This window comes from Bufo gargarizans, chromosome 6 (assembly GCF_014858855.1).
Source record: "Bufo gargarizans isolate SCDJY-AF-19 chromosome 6, ASM1485885v1, whole genome shotgun sequence".
Classification (NCBI taxonomy): domain Eukaryota; kingdom Metazoa; phylum Chordata; class Amphibia; order Anura; family Bufonidae; genus Bufo; species Bufo gargarizans.
In genome coordinates, this window is record NC_058085.1 from 348,155,681 (window position 1) to 348,171,952 (window position 16,272).

The 16,272-nt window shown below is 47.6% G+C and overlaps 1 protein-coding gene across 1 annotated transcript in view; it reads right to left on the bottom strand.

The window, feature by feature from the left end:
* The window catches only part of CRTAC1 (cartilage acidic protein 1), a 256,614-nt gene that overhangs the window by 64,600 nt on the left and 175,742 nt on the right, over positions 1–16,272 (bottom strand). The gene's annotated exons all lie outside the window — the stretch shown is intronic.

Consider the following 16,272-nt stretch of genomic DNA (forward strand, 5'->3'; position numbering starts at 1 on the left):
ACCCCCTGGCGATAGGCGCTCTGACAACACCGTGGAGGTTCAGGCTGGCGTACATCTTCCCTCCCCTTTCCATGATTCCGAGGGTATTGATGAAAATCCGTCAGGATCAGGCCTCGGTAATAGCCATCATACCATTTTGGCCCAAGAGATCCTGGTTTTCCCAGCTCATTCAGATGAGTCGGGGACAATATTGGAGACTCCCCCCGGAGCAGACCCTGGTGTCATGGGACACGCATCTCTGCCCAGATCTGCACAGACTCAACCTGACAGCCTGGAGGTTGATCAGTCCCTTCCCAGAGTGGATGGGCTCTCTGAGTCGGTCCTGAGAACTTTATCGCATTCCAGAGCAGAGTCTACTAAAAAGGCCTACTCCCGGATCATGAGGATCTTCACCTCTTGGTGTAGCTCCAACCAGGTGGCGTTTGCAGATCCGCCCCTCGCAGCGATCTTACAGTTCCTTCAGGATGGGATGGACAGAGGTCTCGCCCCATCTACCCTAAAGGTCCAAGTGTTTGCCATCTCGGCCTGTCTTAACAGACCATATTCTCGGGACCCTCTCATCAAGCGCTTCCTTAAAGGAGCGGAAAGATTGAAGCCTACAATACTGAAACCCGTCCCTCAATGGGATTTGTCAGTTGTTCTCAGGGGGCTAGCATCCCCCCCCTTTGAACCCTTGGAGGAGGCAAGTTTTAAATTTTTAACACTTAAGATGGTCTTTCTTCTGGCCATAACTTCGGCCAAAAGAATTTCGGAGCTACAAGCTTTCTCCGCGTTATACCCATATACCATGTTTCTACAGGATAGGGTCCTTTTAAAATTTCTACCTTACTTTAGACCTAAGGTTTCAACCTTTCAGAATATTAATCAGGTAGTCTCTCTACCTGTATTACTCTCTGCCTCCTCCTCTGATGTCCCAGTGCGACATCCACTGGATATATCTAGATGCCTTCAGATCTATGTGGATAGATCCAAAGAATTCAGGTTGGATGAAAATCTCTTTATCCTGTTTGCCGGTAAGTCTAAAGGCCGTAAGGCGTCTAAAACGACTATTAGTCGCTGGGTCAAGGAAGCTATCAGGGAAGCTTTCACCTCTCAATCCTTAGATCCTCCGGAGTTTGTGAGGGCCCATTCTACAAGGGCCGTAGCTACCTCTGTTGCGGAGAGAAGTCTTCTCCCCCTAGAGTTGATCTGTAAGGCAGCTTCCTGGAGCTCTGAATCAACCTTCATCTCCCATTATAGGATTGATGCTAGGGTATCAGAGTTTTCGGCCTTTGGGCAGACAGTTCTTGCTTCTGCCGAGCATGAGGACCCTCCCTAGGGGATTCTTCTTGCTATCTCCCCATCTGTGCTGCTGGTAGGACGTAAGGGAATCGTTAATTTCTAACGATAATTTGTTTTCCCTTAGTCCTAACAGCAGCACACAAATTTCCCGCCCTAAAGCATTTTTTTCTTGTGATATACACGGTGGGCTGGGGGATGAACCCCTCCCTTTAAGGGAGCTGGAGTTCTTTTATTGGTTTATTCTTTGGGCTCATTAAACATTCCGCCGGTCCTACCAGTCCACGGGGGGCAGTTAACCCCATCTGTGCTGCTGTTAGGACTAAGGGAAAACAAATTATCGTTAGAAATTAACGATTCTAAAAGTTTATGAATGAATTGCCAGCAGGTCAGCAGTGAAGGTCCATCTGGGTATTACCAGTTGGGGATGTGTCCCTGCACAGTCCGACAACATCCAATTAGTGACACCTATAAGGGAAAACCCTAGCACTCTGTGTACAAAAATCTATATTTTCAAGCTATGACTCATCTCAGGATAATTTGCATATGTATTAAATCGGTTTTCATACACAATAAAAGCACACAGAGCTATGGGGACTGGGTATTGCGGATGTGCTAGCGGCCATCTAGCAGCCCATGTCCTCAGCTCTATACACAAAATCCCGGTGACAGGTTCCTTTTAAAGTCACCCAGCACCTATTGACAGAAGAATAGGTGAAACTTCTGCAGTGCTCGGGAGGAGCAAGGGGTAGAGGGGGATGTGGGTCTTGTTTGAGTTGTTACTATTTTGGACTTTTTTGAAATGTACTGTCTCATTGTCATACCACCTTTGTCCAAATGTCTTGCAATGTAATGCTTGCTTGGATGTATAACTTTGAAAACCCAATAAAGTTTGTTTAAAAAAAAAAATTAAAAGTGGCATTAAAAAGTCGCAGGTGCGACTTATCAGCCGGGACTTCTAAAAAAATTGTTGAATCTGACACTTTTGGCCATCTTCTCCACTTTTCTGACAAACTTATCTTCATGAAGCCAGAAATCTATGGCAGATCTGGGCGTGCGCCTCGTCATTAAATTAAATTAATTTTGGGCTCTGGTCTGATGTCTGAATTCATTTACAGGTCAGTCTGGGGTCTGAATTAATTTAGAGGACTGGGATAAGATTTTTTTTTTTAAATCTATGGTTTAAAACTTTTATGGGTCTGGTATCTGAAATCATTTAGGGGTCTAGGTCTGAATTTATTCGTATTGCTATAGAGACTGAGGAAGGGCCCGCAGACGCTATAAACGAAAGATGTCTCAGCAGTAAAGTCTGCAGTGGGCAGGAGGCGTCACAGAGTAACACGTTGACACCCGCACTTTGTTTAGAAAGTATGGTGCCAGTGGTAGGTGAATTTGTGCAATATCATATAGATAGCACCACAGACCTCATAAGTTTATATTAGCAAAAAAGCTTTATTGGTGCATATAGTGGATGTATGGAGGACCAAGAGGTGTCATTATGGAGGTTTTCATTATGTTCCTTTATTCTTTCTCCCAAAAATGTATGAATAACTGCAGTAGCTGGGTTTGGGGTGGACTCAACGCTACACTGGGTCCCGTTGAGGTGTCACCACGTGTTGCTGCTCTCTGGAAGGGATGGTAAGGCGTGGTGCACCCCAATGGGAAACAAGTCCAGAGAGTCAGGGTCTGTAGTAAACCAGTGGGCTTCTTTACTGGCTTCTCCAGTCTCCTCCCGTGCAGAAGAAGGGCATCATGCTGAGGAAAGGCCTGAGCTAGCTGTCTCTCTCTCTCAGAAGGCTGACACCCTGGCCAAAGGCTGGTGATCCAGGGTCTGTGGCAGAGTATCCCCGTCTCAGCGTCTTCTTCTGGTCACTCAGTAGTCTGGTGCCAGAGTCTCCTCTTCTAAGCACTGATCCCTAACTGCTGAACTCTAGGGGCTCTGACTGATCTTCTTATATACAGTTTCTGGCTGAACTAGAACTGTCTAGTGGGAGGGGTGGAGTGGAGAATCTCAGCCCAAACAGATACAATGTTACAATTCAGACATAATAACATAGCTAAGGCTACTTTCACACTTGCGTTCGGGGCTCCGCTTGTAAGTTCCGTTTGAAGGCTTTCATAAGGGGCCCCGAACGCATCCGTACGGACCCAATGCATTCTGAGTGGACGTGGATCCGCTCAGAATGCATCAGTCTGGCAGCGTTTGGCCTCCGCTCCGCAGGCGGACACCTGAACGCTGCTTGCAGCATTCAGGGTGTCCGCCTGGCCGTGCGGAGCCAAACGGATCCGTCCAGACTTACAATGTAAGTCAATGGGGACGGATCCGTTTGAAGTTGACACAATATGGCTCAATTTTGAAACAGATCCGTCCCCCATTGACTTTCAATGTAAAGTCTGGACGGATCCGTCTGAAGCTACTTTCACACTTAGAATTTTTTCTACAATATAATGCAGACGGATCTGTTCTGAACGGATCCCATCGTTTGCATTATAGGAGCGGATCCGTCTGTGCAGACACCAGACGGATCAGCTCTGAACGCAAGTGTGAAAGTAGCCTAAACCAGACATCCAAAAGATCAGTCTGTCTGTTTTTTTTTTTTTTTTGTGGTAAACAAGTCTGGCTTTTTCCCTCCAAAACATGCTCTTCTTTAACACTTATGGTAACTGTGGAAAATTACCAGCTTCTCATCATTACCTAGAAAGTCCCGAACGTCTCTCAGTATTCATTAACCCTTTCCACGGTGCTGTGCAAACACAGTGTAAATGAACAGGGTATATAGCACAGCAAACATATAACATGCAGTTTTACAGTATTAAACAGTATAGGTCAGTGCAAGTTAACCCTTTAAAGTGAAATAAAGTGAGGAGTTGATGACTTTGCATAGGGGAAATAGGCGCAAATGTCCACAAACGTCCAGACTTCAAAGTACCCCCTGCTCCAGGGCCCAACATAACTCCTGGCCTATATGGAGACTTTTCGTAAAGCAATTTATTTTAACAACAGAACTACGGCTGCAGTGCACAAACAAATACTGAGTTGCATGTAATCTTGTGGACTGCAGCTGTCGCATAAAACTGTAAGAGAAGATGTTCTCTTAGAATTATTATTTCAGGGTGAATACAAGGATTTACTTTAGGTTTTAATTCAGACAATGGGTGAGGACCCATTCATTCCAATCGGGCCTCAAAAGATGCGGACAGCACACCGTGTGCTGTCCGCATCTGTAGTTCTGTTACGCAGCCCCGCAAATAATATAGAGCAAGGATGCTCAACCCGCGGCCCTCCAGCTGTTGTAAAACTACAACTCCCACCATGCCCTTCTGTAGACTGATAGCTGTAGGCTGTCAAGGAATTATGGGAGTTGTAGTTTTCCAACAGCTGGAGGACTGCAGGTTGAGCATGCCTGATATAGAGCATGTCCTATTCTTGTCTGCAATTGCGGGGAAGAATTAGCCTTTCTATCATAGTGCCGGCCATGTGCAGTCTGCAAAATGCGGAACGCACATGGGTAGGTATCCGTGTTTTGGAGATCCACAATTTGCAGACCGTAAAACACCTCGGCCATCTGAATGAGCCCTAACAGACAGGTAAGCAGAGATGAGAGATTGTCTTCACTTGCTATGTATTCTGCTTGTGTCTCATCAGTGATGTATTCTCTTGTATATTGTGCAGTGGGTTAATATTCTGCAGGGGGCTGTGCAGGCACTATCTGACTACTATATGGTCCCTGTACAGCGGTATGCTTGTATGTTGGCACTATAAACTTTTTCCTGACTGAAAAAGCAAATGTACATCTGTAATGTAATTACATGTTCCAGTTTTATTTTCCTTCTTGTGATAATGGTGTGGTTTCCATACAATATTTAACGGAATGGAGACAGATAAGCAGTACCCCAGAATGGAGTCACTGCAAAAGTGTAATCTGATGTCATGTTAAGTAAAATGTTCTGATTTACTATGTTTGTGTACCCAACAGCATTGGATAAGTCAGGGATATCACTTTGACTCAGCCCGTTTAGGTTGCTAGGAGATGGACCTGTGTCCACCCCTGGTTACTCGGGTTACCCCTGGTTAGTTACGAGGCAGTGCTTAGCTGAGGAGGAGAGAGCATCTACATGTACTTACTCGTCAGAGAATTCACCTCTAGCACTACAGCTACCTAAGCAAGCTACTCTATTACAAGTGGAAGGAAACTAGAAGGTACAAAATCTACAGAACTTATACACAGAACCCCAACTGCTTGCCTAAAGTTCTGCAGATAGAGAAAGGGGCTTTAGAAAGACAGAGAGAAGGAGTACTACAATCCCCATCAGTGCTTATATAACTACATTGCTTTTTAGGAGGAATTGCACTGTGAACTATTTGGAACTGTGCCTTGATACTGATGGATAAACTACCACTCCTATTCTCCATTTTAGTAAAGAGACTTATTTATTTACTACAACTGGCCTGATTGCTGACTCCACCTTACGCCGGCCATTGCACCTACAGCTCCTGCCTTGCAGTCATAACTACACTTAACGCCAAGGGCCCCTCAACTACCACCAGGCAGGAGCCCCGACACGAGGGTGGTCCCTGAGGTAAGAAAAGGGTGTGCATCCTCTCATCACTGTACAGTTCTAGAAGGGCATCATTGTGAGGACTGTCAGTGTGACCCGTGCGTACAACTATCATTGTCAGAGCTACTACCACCCTCATCCTCATTACAGCACTCCCCCATGGGCTGCTGCAGATGTCTACTGTATCTAGATAGATGGACAGACTGATAGATAGATAATAGTTTGGTGGATGTATAGATCAGTGGCATAGTGGGGGGGGGGCAGGGGGGCTGTTGCCGTGGCCACCAAATTGTAGGGTGCGCCAGGCAGCAGGCAGTATAATGAGGGTAATGGAAGCCTAAGGCTCCCATCCCCTCCGTTCTGCCTTATAAGCATTAGGCCAGGCCTGAAGCCTATAAAGCAGTAGAATGGCGCAGGGGATCGCGATTACATCGCCGTGACCTCCTGCGCCGGGTCTCGCGAGATGACGTGATGACAGGGCGCAGGAGGGCACGGTAATGTTCCTGACCGTAAGGGGCCTCTGCATCTCATATAGCTCCTTCCCTGGTCACTGCTTATAGCTATATACTGCTATTATATCTAGGGCTGAGCGAACCCGAACCCGGTTCGGCTACCAGACCTGAAACCGGACTTTTTCATAGAAGTTTGGGTTCGGGTTCGGTGTTCGGGTGATTTTATTTTCCGGAAAATTGCATTCTTAAGATAGATTGCTAAATAAAATGGCTATTAAGGGGTTAAAATAATAAAAAAAAACTCACCTTATCCACTCGATCGCGCAGCCCGTATCTTCTTCTTTCTTCAGGAACTGCAAAAGGACCTTCAATGACATCACCGCGCTCACCACGTGGTGAGCGCGGGGACGTCATCGCAGGTCCTGCTGAATGAAGATCGAATAATCATGTTGTAACAGAAAATAATAAAGTGAAGTTTGGGTCCCCACTGACTTTAATGGGGTCCGGGTTCTGGTTCGGTGTTCGGGGCAAGTTCGGGTCCCGAACTTTGACCTGAAGTTTGGCCAAACCCGAACTTCACCGGGTTCGCTCATCCCTAATCATATCACATTCATACTGTATAGCAAACAAGGTGTAGATAGGTTTCTCAGCAAACACTGCCCCCTACTGCAGCCACAGATGAATAGCAGCCGAAAGGGACAGAAATATTACTTCTAATGTAGCTGCACATGGGATCATGTTTTAATCCCCTATAGTTTGCATTCAGAATATTGTGCATTATATTAGCTAAATTCATATAATCATGAATGATAAATCAGCGCATCCACACAAAGCACGAGATATTTACTGACCAGAGAGATTACCATTGATACTAATGCCTACATGCCAATCACACGTGTCTTTGGGTAAAATCAAGTCAGAAGCATCAGAATTCAGTCAGCGCGGCAGCGCGCTGGCACCACAATCACAGAAAAGAAAATTAGAATTTGCTTCTGCAATAATGCAAATGGGCTGTTCTGTATTCTGCGCTCACCAAGCTCTGCTATTAACGGAAAGTGCCAATTTGTGCTGTATGCTTCTCACAGATGCGGGCGGGCGGGCACGGCTCTGTGTAGTGGTAAATTTAAAGACCATTGACATACAACAAAGGAAAGAGCCTTCGGGTTACAGAAACTTTCCTTGAGAGCAACACAAAAACACGATTAAGCATTGAATCCATCATGTGACATCTGTAATTCAGCAGAAAAGTGTATGCAGCCGGCTTGACGGGCACAGCTTAGGGTCTGTTCACACAATCTTAAAGAGGTCCGAACAGATTTTAATGTGACTTCCAAATGCGTCCTCCCATTGTCCATCCTGACAACCATTTTATTCCTCCAGTGAATCTAAAAGACAGAGTAACTTTGCAAATAGCCTTGATTAAAAATATTCTACTGTTTGAGAATCTAGCCTCTTTGCAGACTTCAGTGTCGCCATGGTTACAGACTACAAACAAACCCTGTGTAGTCTGATTCTGCAGTCCTGTGTTGCTTTTCTACATTTGCCATTTTCCTAAAAACCTACAGAAAAAAAAAGACATTAGAGATGGAAGAGGGTCAGGTTTACTTTACAGAGGCTTTCCCAACATAGAAAATGAATCCATGACCCCCATTCTGACAAAAGAGGGGGTATAACGGAGAGGTGGCAATTTATCTCTGTTGTGCAAGCTTATAGGACCGCCATGAGCAGTACAAATGCACCGTATAACATATTCTGGAAAAAGGTGGATGTCCCATGAATAATTTTCTACAGTTTTCAAACCTGCACCTGGATCCGAATACTTTTGTAATTGCATGTTATTAAAGATTTTGCATAGCCACTGAGTTATTCAATAAAATGTATCTGTATAGCGCCACCTGCTGTTAGTTCTTTTTTTTATTTCTTTGTCTGGCTCACTGAGATTGCCGCACATGCTCAGTTTAATCCTACAGCTGCCTCCTGAGCTCTGATACGGAGAGCTGAGACACACCCCCTGAGTTGTGATAGGGAGAGCTGAGACACGCCCCCTGAGCTGCAGCAGAAAAGACCCTCCCCTTAAGCTGTCAGCTTGATATACAGTAAATCTAGCAGAGCAGTGAATGTGGAGATCTCTGGATCCATGTGAGGTAAGGGACTAGTTCTAGCTTTGTTAGAAACAGATTGTCATGTACTATAATATATATTTTTTTTACATTAGCCATGGGATAACCCCTTTAAATGTCCTCTGATCCCTTTATTTTTCAGCTGAGAGATGATTGTCAATGGGCTGGGACTTTACCGAGAGATGGACCTGGTTTCTTATACCAATGGGGAAGGGCTCCTGCAGAAGCCACTTGCTTTACAATCAAGTCTGTTCTGAGATGAGAATGGGGTTTTTAATTTACAACGGATATCCTTTAATGCCGATCGGGTGGACTTTACTGAAAGGTGAGGCTTATTGTATCTGGTCCTTTTTTGTAATGAGGGAGGGCTCCTGCTGCAGCCAGTTGCCTAACAGGCAAATCTGAGCTGAGCATTGCGAGATGGAGTTGAGGGTAAAATAGTTGAACTAGTAGGATATACGTCAATGGAGGACGGATCCGTTTTCTATTGTGCCAGATTGTGTCATAGAAAACAGATCCGTCCCCATTGACTTACATTGTGTGTCAGGACGGATCCGTTTGGCTCAGTTTCGTCAGACGGACACCAAAGCGCTGCAAACAGCATTTTGGTGTCCGTCTGCAAAGCGGAATGGAGGCAAACTGATGCATTCTGAGCGGATCCTTTCCATTCAGGATGCATTAGGGCAAAACTGATCCGTTTTGGACCGCGTGTGAGAGCCCTGAACGGATCTCACAAACAGAAAGCCAAAACGCCAGTGTGAAAGTAGCTGTGCGCTTTCTAATAGAGTGCATAGAAGACAGATCTTTGCACTCTTGTGTATTTAAGGTGTGCCCTCAACATGATGCATGCCAACAGACTAACTGTACTGTAGCATCAGCAAGACTGTGGCTGTTTGGACAATCTGATGATCTGAAGAAGGTCTTGTGACCAAAAAAAGGTCTGCTTTGGGTTTATCTAATGTTCATTTGAATACAAAGGACTGCATAATATCATTTAGAGTACAAAGAGTATCTCTCTTTCTGGAGGACCCAACATGTCTGGTATGCAAGCAGGTGTGGACCCACTGCGCCACTTACCGGGTGTACTCCGGAGGGGTGTAACTAAGCAGCTACCTGGTATTCACTAGAGCCCCTAATGGTGGGGATAGGCTTGGGCTGTAGGGTAGCTGCCAGGTGCCACTCCAGAGTAGTCCCCAATTCAGTGGCAGCTAACCAGGGGATCAGAGTGCTCGGTGCAAGCACCGAGAGGACGTACGAGGCCTGGAGGTACGGGTCAGGACAGGTGGCAATCAAACAAAGTCAGCAAACAAGATCCGAAGTCAGGGGTAGAGATGTCGCGAACATAAAATTTTCCATTCGCGAATGGCGAACGCAAATTTTCGCAAATGTTCGCGAACGGGCGAACCGCCATTGACTTCAATGGGCAGGCGAATTTTAAAACCCACAGGGACTCTTTCTGGCCACAATAATGATAGGAAAGTTGTTTCAAGGGGACTAACACCTGGACTGTGGCATGCCGGAGGGGAATCCATGGCAAAACTCCCATGGAAAATTACGTAGTTGACGCAGAGTCAGGTTTTAATCCATAAAGGGCATAAATCACCTAACATTCCTAAATTGTTTGGAATAACGTGCTTTAAAACATCAGGTATGATGTTGTATCGATCAGGTAGTGTAACGGTTTCGCCCGCTTCACAGTGACAGACCAAACTATGGCAGACCAAACTCCCTGTTTAACGCACCGCAAACAACCGCAAACAGTCCATTTGCACAAGGTTGGATACCAAGCTAGCCATGTGCCGTTCCTTGTCCTCACTGATGTCATTGAAGGTCTCTTCCTCCACCCAGCCACGTATAACACCAAGGGTCCCCGAAAGGTGACAACAAGCCCCCTGGGACGCCTGCTTGGTCTTCTACCTCCTCAAAGCCACCTTCCTCCTCTGACTCCTCTTCTTCAGACTCCTCTCTCTGCGTTGCCTCTCTCTGCGTTATTATAAGGTGTGTTAAGTAGTACTATTCCTATCAGTTTAATCCCTGTTACGTCCCCTATCAGGGGACGTGTATATGGAATCGATTTTAGGAACCGGGAGATGGAAAAAGATGCTTGGTCGGTCCTCCTACTTCCAATTTGGGGCACTGCGGGTGCAATCGAATGTGCCACCAGATAGGAGTGGTGTGTTAAGTAGTACTATTCTTATCAGTTTAATCCCTGTTACGTCCCCTATCAGGGGACGTGTATGGAATAGATTTTAGTCAACCGCAAAGAGTTGTCAATAGTTGACACACTCATGACATAAATTTTATTCCTCTATGCGTCAATCTTGGTGTAGTGATGACTGTGCTCGTGCGCACGTTTGGGAGATTGCAGGCAATGTTTTTTTTTTCAAAGCCTATGGTCGTGCTGAGGTAGTTCAGTGATAGTTAAGTGACCCAGAAAACAAAGATTCTGCAGTGTGGGCCCATTGTTGGCCTAGTAGGCTTTAATGATCACCTTAGATGATCACAAAGAAAATTAATGTTTTTTCTATGCAAAATTATCCAGCCGATCGCTTTTGGTCTGTTCACAATGAAGCAACGACCTTATCATCTGGGGTGTGCCAACATTGCCATTGCCAACACACTCATAGAGGTGGTCGCTTCATTGTGATACGCAAGCCCCTTCACCACAACAAGGTAACGATCACGAAGGGAAATTGACACATGTATGTGCCTTTTTTTGTTGTTTGGTTTTTGAAGCCACAGTGCAGCACCAGAGGCCAGAAAAATTTGGCATGTACACATGCCTGAAAAACTAGGTATTGTTGCAGCCGCAGAAAAATTTATGTTTGTTTCCCAGGCAGAAAGTGCCCTCAAACATTGCGGCTTGAACCCTAGTTGGTGGCGGATAAGTCACGCAAGTCATCCGGCATTCAGAGATAAAATACAGCAGTGTGTGGACCATTTTTAGCCCAAGGCAGATCATCTCATCACCAGGCCTTTTTTTGTCGAATATATCCCCCACTGTCAGTCCCTTCGGGATCCATCCCTCATTCAGCTTAATAAAGGTGAGGTAATCTAGAGTTTTATGTCCTAGGCGACTTCTCTTCTCAGTGACAATACCTCCTGCTGCACTGAAGGTCCTTTCTGACAGGACACTTGAAGCGGGGCAGGCCAGAAGTTCTATTGCAAATTGGGATAGCTCAGGCCACAGGTCAAGCCTGCACACCCAGTAGTCAAGGGGTTCATCGCTCCTCAGAGTGTCGATATCTGCAGTTAAGGCGAGGTAGTCTGCTACCTGTCGGTCGAGTCGTTCTCTGAGGGTGGACCCCGAAGGGCTGTGGCGATGCGTAGGACTTTAAAAGCTCTGCATGTCCTCCATCAACAACACGTCTGTAAAGCGTCCTGTCCTTGCCGGGGTGGTCGTGGTAGGAGGAGGATTGCTTTCACCTCTTCCCCTGTTAGATTCCCGTTGTGCTGTGACATCACCCTTATAAGCTGTGTAAAGCATATTTTTTAATTTATTTTGGAACTGCTGCATCCTTTCCGACTTCCGGTAATTCGGTGACATTTCAGGCACTTTCTGCTTATACCGGGGGTTTAGTAGCGTGGCCACCCAGTACAGGTCGTTCTCCTTCAGCCTTTTTATACGAGGGTCTCTCAACAGGCACGGCAGCATGAAAGACCCCATTTGCACAAGGTTGGATGTCGAGCTACTCATGTCCCGTTCCTCGTCCTCAGTGATCTCACTGAAGGTATGTTCTTCCCCCCAGCCACGTACAACACCATGGGTACCAGATAGGTGACAACGAGCACCCTGGGATGCCTGCTGTGGTTGGTCTTCCTCCTCCTCCTCCTCCTCCTCAAAGCCACATTCCTCCTCTGACTCCTCTTCCTCACACTCCTCTTCCGGCGTTGCCACAGGTCCAGCAAGCAATTCTGATAAGGCTGTTTCTGGTGGTGGTGATGGTGACCACAACTCTTCCTCTTCACGCTCATCTACAGCCTGATCCAGCACTCTTCGCAGGGCACGCTCCAGGAAGAAAACAAATGGGATGATGTCGCTGATGGTGCCTTCGGTGCGACTGACTAGGTTTGTCACCTCCTCAAAAGGATGCATGAGCCTACAGGCATTGCGCATGAGCGTCCAGTAACGTGGAAAAAAAATTCCCAGCTCCGCAGAGGCTGTCCTAGCACCGCGGTCATACAAATACTCGTTGACAGCTTTTTCTTGTTGGAGCAGGCGGTCGAACATTAGGAGTGTTGAATTCCAACGTGTCGGGCTGACGCAAATTAAGCACCTCACTGGCATGTTGTTTCGCCGCTGGATATCTGAAAAGTGCGCCATGGCCGTGTAGGAACGCCTGAAATGGGTACTTATGCCTGGGTACTTATGCACAATCAGATTACACACATGTGCCATGCACAGCACATGTGGCATCTTGCTCAAATTTAATGCCGCCAACAAATTGTTTGCCGATCTCCAGTTGGTGCGGAGTCAGCCACTGATCCACCTGTGCGTTCAGGGCGGACAGGAGTGCTGGTCCGGTGTGACTCTCTGCTTTCAGGCAAGTCAACCCCGAGACGGCGTGACACTGCCGAATCCGGGATGTGGAATAGCCCCTGGGGAGCTGGGGGGGGGGGGTTCCGTTGATGTGGAGCAAGACGCAGCAGCAGAAGAGGACTCAGCCGAGGAGGTTAGCGAAGAGGATGGAGTAGGAGGAGTAGAGGAGGTGGCAGCAGGCCTGCCCGCAAGTCGCGGCAGTGTCACCAACTCCTCTGCAGAGCCACGCATTCCATGCTTGACAGCCGTCAGCAGGTTTACCCAATGCGCAGTGTAGGTGATATACCTGCCCCAGTGTAGGTGATATACCTGCTTTGCAGACCAGGTATCAGTGGTCAGATGGACCCTTGCCCCAACACTGTGTGCCAGAGATGCCATTACTTCCTTTTGCACAATCCCCAATCAAATACAGGTTGGGGATTGCCTTTTGTGCAAAGAAATTTCGTCCGGGTACCTTCCACTGCGGTGTCCCAATAGCTAAAATTTTTTTGAAGGCCTCAGACTCCACCAGCTTGTATGGTAAAAGCTGGCGGGCTAAGAGTTCCGACAAGCCAGCTGTCTGACGCTGGGCAAGGGGGTGACTTTGTGACATTGGCTTCTTACACTCAAACATGTCCTTGACAGACACCTGACTGTGGGCAGATGAGCAGGAACTGCTCAAGGCGAGAGGCGGAGTGGCTGGTGGTTGAGAGGGGGCAAGGAGGACAGCAGTGGTTGACGTGGCTGAAGATGCTGGACCAGGAGGAGGATGGCGGCTTTGAGTTTGTGTGCTGCTTGTACTCATGTGTTGATCCCATAGACGTTTGTGATGTGCGATCATGTGCCTTCGCAAAGCAGTTGTACCTAGGTGGGTGTTGGATTTCCTACGACTCAGTTTCTTTTGGCACAGGTTGCAAATGGCATTGCTGTTGTCAGAGGCAGACACACAAAAAAAGCCACACTGCTGAGCTCTGCAATGACGGCATTCTGGTGGTGGCAACAGCATGCGTTGATTGGCGTGCTGTCTGGCTGACCCCGGGTGCCGATGCATGCTGTCTGACTGTGCCACTAGCTCCTTGCGACGACCTCCCCCTGCTTCCAACTCGTCTCCTCCTTCTCTCTGTCTCCCCATCTGAACTTTCCCCGTCTTCTTCTCTTCGAGCAGGCACCCACGTGGCATCCACGGACACATCGTCATCATCAACCGCTTCACGTGTATCTGACAACTCAGCAAAGGAAGCAGCAGCGGGTACAACATCATCATCATCATCACACCGTACGTCCATGTGTGTAATGCTGCCTGACTGAGACATATCCCTTTTATCTACATCCTCTGGCAATAATGGTTGCGCATCACTCATTTCTTCCAACTGATGTGTAAATAACTTCTCTGACAGATCAAGTGAAGCGGCTGTGGTGGCTGTGGTGTTAGTGTTGGTGGTGGCGGCAGGCGGGCGAGTGGTAACTGGAGAGGTGCCCGAAGCTGAGCTGGAGGAGGATGGTGCGTCAAGGTTCTTAGCGGAAGCTGTAGAAGATTGGGTGTCCTGTGTTAGCCAGTCAACTCTGTCCTCAGAACTTTTCGAGTTCAGGGTACGTGGCCTCTGAACACTGGGCATTATTCTAGGGCCAAAAGGAAAAACAGCACCACGACCACGACGGCTCCTGCGGGGTGGCCTGCCTCTGCCTGTCATCTTTTTTTTCGATTAGTGGTACTATGCGTGCAAGCTACTGTGACACCAGATATGAGTGGCACTGTGCACTGGCAGAAGTTGGCAGAGTAGACGCTGTAGGCCTGACACACACGCTTGCAGACAACTAACTGCTATTCAATCTATTACAGTCAAATTTCTATTTTTTTTTTTTGTACACTACTGTTACACAAGATATGAGTGGCACTGGTGTGACACTGTGCCCTGGCAGGCCCTGAAACGCACACGCGTGAAGGAAACTGACTGCTATTATTTCACAGTCAAAAAAGTTCATTTTTTTTTTTTAAATGCCAGCTATTGTGACACCAGATATGAGTGGTGGCACTGGGCAAGTGGGCACAGTATATGCTGTGAGCCTGACACACACGCTGGCAGGAAACTGCAATTAGATTACACAGGAAAAAAAAAAAGCAGACTGATGTTCTAGCCCTAAAAAGGGCTTTTTGGGGTGCTGTCCTTACAGCAGAGATCAGATGAGTCCTTCAGGACTGGAGTGGACACTGAATACACTGGCCTAGCTATCGATTTCCCTATTAAATCAGCAGCAGCTGCACTGTCCCTCCTCTCACTAAGAATGCAGCTTCCGAATGAATCTAAGATGGATGCTGTCCAGGAGGTGGGAGGGTCTGGGAGGGAGGGTCTGCTGCTGATTGGCTGGAATGTGTCTGCTGACTGTGAGGTACAGGGTCAAAGTTTACTTAATGATGACGAATAGTGGGCGGACCGGACATCGCATATGTTCGCCCGCCGCGGCGAACGCGAACAAGCGATGTTCGCCGGGGCTAGACACTGAGGTTGCTCAGGCATCTTCCTGTGGTAGGAAGCACCTTTAAATACCTGCTGCTTCTGGCCAGAGGCTTCTCTCTTGTAGAGTGTAAGCTTGTATGGGCAGAGACCTATCTCCTGTAAGGCATAAGCTCCTCTGGCAAGAGACCTCTCTCTTGTAGAGTGTAAGCTCTTATGGCCAGGGACCTCTCACTTGTAGAGTTTAAGCTCTTATGGGCAGGGTCTTCTTCTGTAAGACATAAGATCTTTTGGGCAGAGACCTCTCTCTTGTAGAGTGCCAGCTCTTATGGGCAGGAACCTCTCTACTCTAGTGTGTATTTGTTAATTGGTAATGTACCGTATTTTTCATTTTATAAGACAAAGTGGAGGGAAAAAGTCACTGTGTCTTATAAAACGAATGCGACAGAAATTAGGTGGCTCAGGAGCTCTCACTAACAGCTCCTGAGCCTGCCATTAAACTATTGGGCTGGCTGGTGGCTTCACTGAAGGCTTCTGCCGCCAGCCCGCGCTTCCATAGCAAGACCGTGCATCAGGTGCGCACCCGGGATCGGAGCCTGCAGCCCGCAGCTTTTCCCCCCTGCCCCCTCCTCCAGCCGCCAGCCCATGCATCCGGTGCGCACCCGGGACTGGAGCCCGCAGCTCCAGTAACTGAAAACTTTTCCCCCTGTCCGCTCCTCCAGCCACCAGCCCATGTATCTGGTGCGCACCCGGGACGGGAGCCCGCAGCTCCAGTAAGTATAAACTTCTCCCCCCTGTCCCCTCCTCCAGCTGATGCCGGGGGACCCCCGGGCACTGACCTGAGCGCCAGGATCCCGTGTGCACTTCTCGTCCATGTGCTGGATGCCTGT